At 40.7% G+C, this 6,368-nt stretch overlaps 1 protein-coding gene across 1 annotated transcript in view; it reads left to right on the top strand.

Annotated features, from left to right (window-relative positions):
* The window catches only part of LOC103748000 (serine/arginine repetitive matrix protein 1-like), a 122,323-nt gene that overhangs the window by 3,185 nt on the left and 112,770 nt on the right, over positions 1–6,368 (top strand). The gene's annotated exons all lie outside the window — the stretch shown is intronic.

The following is a 6,368-nucleotide window of genomic DNA, read 5'->3' as shown; positions in this document are numbered from 1 at the left end:
TATATAATTTTTTTAACTGAGCATGGTGACACACACCAAGACAGGAAGGTCGCATTACTGAGCCCCTTGTCAGAAATTATAATCTCCACTCCTAAAATGTTAGAAGAGTTATTAATTAACTGAAGTAAGTTTATGGCCAAAGTCCAGTAATTTGAAATTTAAAAGTTTAATCCAGGACATAGAGGAAAAGCTTCCCACATTTGCTGTGGCATTTTGGAAAGTGAATACATTTTCAGTGCATGCAACAAGGGGGCTATACATACTCTTTGCCATATACCACATCTATATTCAAGGCAAAAACAAAATCATTCTTGATCGTTTTAAATACAGGTAGTGCTAATTTTCCTCAGTACCATGTTAACTGAACTCTTGCATGCCGGAATGGAGTCCTTTGATTGATGGGAATTTTATCTTTTTAAGGGTTGTATAATGTTCTTTAGATGCCACTATTTCTTTCTTTGCAGTACTGGGAATTGAACCCAGGGCCTTGTGCTAAGCAAGTGCCCCTGCCACTGAGCTAGACCCCTAGCCCTTTATTTTGAGGCAGGATCTTGCTAAGTTGCCCAGACTGGCCTTAAACCACTGTGTAACCCAGGCCACCCTTGAACTTGGGTTCCTCCTGCCTTAACATGAAGAGTAACAGGGATTCCACTAATGTGCCACTGCCCGGCCTCGGTTGCCTTCTGAATAAGATTCAAAACTTTTTTCTTTTGCCAGAAATTGCTTACAATCACCTTAATTTCCAGCCGGAGGGGGGGGGGATTCTTGCACAGACAGCACACCTTAAACTTGGGAAGTACGACACATACAGTTTTCGCTTTCTGGCCTATATGTCCTTACCAAGCTTCCCTTTGGCATTCACCCTTACCTTAACAATCAAAAGACACAAAAGTGAAGAGACAAACCAAATAGAAGTCATTTTCTTCCTTCCGTGGTTACTGGTTTAGTTAAAGGGAAGAGGGTACAGATAACAGTTTAACTGTGGGGACAGGAAATGTCAGGTAACACCTTTTGGGCTTGTTAATTTCTGTGTCCTCAAAACCTAATAGAATGCCTAACCATCTAGTAGGTATTTAATAGAGATTTCTAAAATACTGTTGAATTTCTTTGTACCTGTTGTTGGCAATGAAGTCAAGATTGTATCTCTGTCACATTCTTGGGAAATGGTGTAGGTGAGGGTGAAACCCACTTGCTGTCCTTCATGTCTGGTCAGATTGCTCTTGATTTTACTCTCTCCATAAACCAGTTTTGCTTTTCCCTAAATAATTATCTCTGTTCAGTTCTCTTGTAAAAATAATACTCAGAAAATATTGGTAAGCCAAATCTAATACAAAATTTCACCTTTATGAAAGGCTCCAATAACTGTATGTTATAAATTAAATATTTAGCTGATACATCTTAAGGCAATATTCTTGAAGATATTTGAAATCTCTACCAGAAAGTCAGTAGACAAAAGAAAATCTCATAATAAAGTATTGCTTTAAACCTGATTCTTATGTGGTAGTTACTTTATCTTAAGAAATAACAGGAAAAAATCTTTAGAATCAACTTATAAAGGAAACAAATTTATTAAGCTTTAGATTAAACCAGGCATTATCCACCTGGAAGCCCAGTGCTTAGGAGGTAGAGACAGGAGGATGATGCATTCAGGATCATCCTAGGCTACATAGTTCTAGGCCAGCCTGGGCTATATGACATGCCATCTCAACAAGAAAAAAAGTTTTAGATTACCTTAAAGAGGTTAAGAGATAGTCATAAGAACTTCACATGCCTTGGTTCACACATTAGTGCGTCACAGAGCGAGCCTTCAGCATGTGCTCCTTAGGTGTCGGTGGAGTGTTAGCACTGCTTTGACTGCATCCCGGGAATGTATGTGCCAAACCAGAGATACTATAAAAAGCAGATTGCTGTATTTTCCATATTTTCTAGAAAAAGGAACTGGTTTCAGTACTGGTTTTTCTTTAATTTTTTTTCATATTCTGTGCACTTACTATTTGCTTTTCATATAAGGCTCATGTATAAGAGTAAAATTTAAATGAAAAATTATTTGGAAGTTTAAGTTGCAGATACAGTGTTCTATGTCAAGGCTACTTCATTTTCCAAGACCATTTGAAGAGGGGTTGGGGAGATGGCTCAGCGGTTAAGAGCACTGGCTGCTCTTACAGAGGACCCAGGTTCAGTTCCCAGTACCCCCATAACAGCTAACAACTGTCTGTAACTCCAGTTCCAGGGGAATCTGATATCTGACTTCTGTGGGCATTGCAGGGCACCGGTGTACTTACATACATACAGGCCATATACTCATAAAGTAAAATTTTTTTAATATTTTTTAAAAAGAACATTTGAAGAGTGCAACTTAACAATTTTCAAATCCTCATCAAAATTAAATGTTAGTTTGGCTCATATAAGGAAAGTCTGTCAGTGCTGCCCCTCTATCCAGTCAGTACCTGTTTTCAGTCCTGGACATTATGCAAAAATACTTGATACATGTTATCCCTCAGCTGCTCACAGTCATGGCTCAACTGGATTTGTTCACAGTGCAACAACAACAACAAAAGCCAGTAGCCACCTCTCTGCTGCAGTTTCAACAGATCCTGCAGCCAGAGACAGGAAGGAAGTGTGACCCTAGAGTGATGCTTAGCCAGCAGTCCTCCTCAAGACCTGTGCCAGAGTTTCTAATAACACCTCCAAGGAGGTGACAAAAGGGACAAGTGTTTTCCCCATGTCTCCACATAATTTTATTATATGCTGCACTCAGAAAATTCCCCTCTGAGTAGGCTCCTATTTTTAATAGATGGCAATGAATTGTTAACAAGTGGGACTGTTAGGTGGTAAGTTTTTAGGAATTTATTACAGAAGCATAAATTTGTGTAGGGAGATATTTACAGGCAAATATACCAGTAATGTAAAATTAATACAATGCTTAATGTAGATTACTTTCAAGAACTGCTGCCAAAGACAGTAGCTTGAACTGACACTATTTGTGACTATCGGTGACATACTGAGTATAAGCGATTGACCCCAGAGCACCCAGTATGGATGGTGAGGTTTGAGGACTGTATTTATCATGGAATCAGGGTCTGGCATTTGATTTCTATTGCTGTCCTTGCCCTTTTGCTCCCATGTAGTTCTTTGTTTGGCATCTTGACTTCTTTTAGCCGCTGATTTTGTTACACCATGTGTCTGCTTCTTTGGCCTCCACTCCTGGCTTTCTGTAACCCACAGGCTTCTCAGTTAGCAGCACTGCCAGCACTCAATCCTCGGAGCGTAGATATTTAGGTAGCTGTAGTTAGTAATGTATTTGAAATCTTCCACCATTGTATTAAGGTCACATGAAAAAGGTGGTGGTAAAAATAATACCGTGTCCAGTGCTGTCCACAACTGTGGTACTGGTCCAACTTTGCTCATCCTTTTACCTCTGGCTTCTATTTCTTTGCTTGTGTCTCTCTTATATAACTAGAGCACACATGTGCCCCACCCCACTCTTTACTTTTTAATCATTCTCTTCCTGTCATTCTTTGTCCCAGGTCTGACATAGCTCTGTTTGAATCATTTCCCTTTATCTTTTAGGTCAAGGTTGTTCCAACTCTGCTTCTTCAAATGGTAATTGGTACTCTGACTGGCTGTGGACCACATCACTCAGTCTCCCTTACCCTCTTGCCTCTGTTTGGTTTCAGCCAGTTTAGGAAGCAATCATTGGTAAAAGATCAAAGGTAGGGGGGAATTCAGAATAGTTTTTCTCTCCCCCATGGCTGCAGCTTCTTTCTTCCACCAAGGCCCGTGGCTCCCAGTGGACACCTCTATCCCATGACTATGGGCCTGGCAAAATCGCAGAAGCTGCTGCTCCCCTTTATGCCTTCAGGCCTAGGACCATAATGGTTAGATATTTTATTATTCCTTCCTTCCCTAAAAACCTGCCTCCACCTTGTAAGAAGTCTTTTCATTAACTCTCTTCAGTTATCCTTTGAGGGTGCCATCTGCTTCCTGCCAGGATTCTGAGAAGTAGACAAGTTGGAACTAAAACTTGTATCTAACTTGATCAACCAGGAGAACTAATTCTATTAATTCTAAATTAAAGTTTGAATGTAAGGTAAATCTGTTGTTCTTTTATTGAACAAGTATCTGTTCATGCTCTAATGCATGTACATGCAAACTTTGGCAGACACTAATGCTAATTATTCAATAACTTTGTGGAATGAAGGTTCCTATTTTATGTGCCAGACATAAGTGTCTGTAAGTGTCTAGCACAGTCCCCAACCTCGGGAAACTTACAGGTTGTGGGAGGAGCAGATTTTTAAAAATTTGCCACATTTTTAGATCATATTCACCCCTAACTTGTCCTTAATTGGAAGAAACATAAGAAAGCCATTCTAGAATGGCATGAAGGCATGGTATACATGGGAGATACCTAAACTGACTCAGAGGAAGTCTGTATTGGAGAATGGTGGGGTATGTCAGAAGTCAAGTGGAGGTGAGAGAGTTAAAGATGGAAATCAAAGCGTGTGCAGAATCTCAGGATGAAGGTACAGAATTTCTAGGATTGAATCCAGTAAAAGGTAATTCCAAGACCCAGAATGGGGCTGCCAAGGTAGGTGAATAGGAGTCAGGTTGTATGAATGCCCTATGAATTTGGGACATTATACTGAAAGTAGCTGTAGGCCATTGTTACGGATCTTAAGAAACTTGCATCATGCAAGATATTACTTAGTGTTCCACAAGGAACAAATGAAAATAAGCAGGATCAGTGCTCAGGTAACGTAAACATTTTTTCTTTACAATGATCATTTAAGAAGAAATTCAACAAAAAAAGCAACACACACGCGTGACTTTCCCAATGAATCACAGGTAAGATCAGCATTCCTAGCTTATATTAACAAGTAGTACATACTGCTGTGAAAAATTGAGTGCAGTTAGTATTCCCTGTGTTTTCTGTGTTAATAAAGTTGTTCCAAGGTCTATATTCTTGTGTTTCCAGCTCTTTAATACTGCCTTACTAACATACCAGGCTCTCAAAATTATGATATATGAACACATATTTCAATACTTACTGGTTTTCTACTATTATGTTCACTCTCTCTAATACACACATCACTCTTGTCCCCGTTCAGAACCTGCCATCTTCCAGATTCCCTTACATACTTCCAAGATGAAGGATTTATTTTCTTTTTCTGGATTTCAAAGCATCTGTGCATGTCAGGTGTAGTAGAATTCCCAAGACTGGCAACCAGTCCCAAAGAGCTAATAATTCCTTCACCAACTTGAGAGCACTGTGCACATACTCCTGATGTCACCACTTTTACTACACTTTTCTTTAAAGATTTCTCTTTCCCCCTCCTTTCTTCCTCCCTGCCTCTTGTGTGGTTATAGGTGTGGGTATATTCCCAGGAGAGTAGGTGCCCACAGAGGCAAGAAGAGGATGTCAGATCTGCTGCAGGTGGTGGTAAGTCACTCGACGGGGATGCTGGGAAACAAACCTGGGTTCTCTGGAAGAGCAGCAAGTGTTCTTAACTTCTGAGCCATCTTTCCAGCCCCACCCAAATCGTGAACATTCACACAAATGGGGAGTCAGGGTGGGGGTGAGGGAGGGGGTTGCTGGGGATTGAACCTGGAGCCTCATACATGGCAGGGCAAACACCAGCATCTCGCTCTGTGTCTCCAACCCTGTTGCTACAGTTTTTTTTCTTTTTTACATCTGTTTCCTCTTGCTCTGAGCTTTTCATCTCTGCATTTCTGATACTAAATCAATGCCTGTGCTATGGAAAAGTGAAAGTCTCGATCACTGGTGATTCATTGCTTTGTGGGTTTTTGTGGAGAGCAAAGGGGATAGTATGTATGAGGGGTTTGGGGGAGGGATGGTTTTTGTGTTTGGTTGATTGGGTTTTTTAGTTTGGTTTGGTTTGGGTATTTTTTTGTCTTTTTGTTTCCCTATAGCCCCACATATCCTGGAACTCACTATGTAGACCATGCTGACATCAATCACAGAGATGTGCCTGCCTCTGTTTCCAGATTGCTGGGACTAAAGGTGTGTGCCACCACTCCTGACAATATATGTGAGATTTTTTTTAATTGAGCTTTTTAAATTACATATGACACCCCTTCCCCCATCCATGCCTGAATCCTATGCACTCTGCCATACATGCTGAGTCCTGTTCATTGAGGTTGTTTGTACCCCAAATGTCCTTCAGTGTAAATGCGTCCACTGGAGTCTAGTCAGCCCATCCAGTGGTTGTATGTAAGTCGTATTCTCCCTCACCCAGCACCAGTCAGTCTCAAATAGTTCTCAATCTAGTGCTCGCCTGCCACCTATTTCTCACCTCCCCTTTGGGCCCTTGGTTATTGAGCTGACAATATATGTGAGTTTTATTTTA

This window comes from Nannospalax galili, unplaced genomic scaffold (genome assembly GCF_000622305.1).
Source record: "Nannospalax galili isolate Female #2095 unplaced genomic scaffold, S.galili_v1.0 scaffold43, whole genome shotgun sequence".
In the NCBI taxonomy this organism is placed as follows: Eukaryota; Metazoa; Chordata; class Mammalia; order Rodentia; family Spalacidae; genus Nannospalax; species Nannospalax galili.
This window is presented reverse-complemented; position numbering and strand designations above follow the sequence as displayed.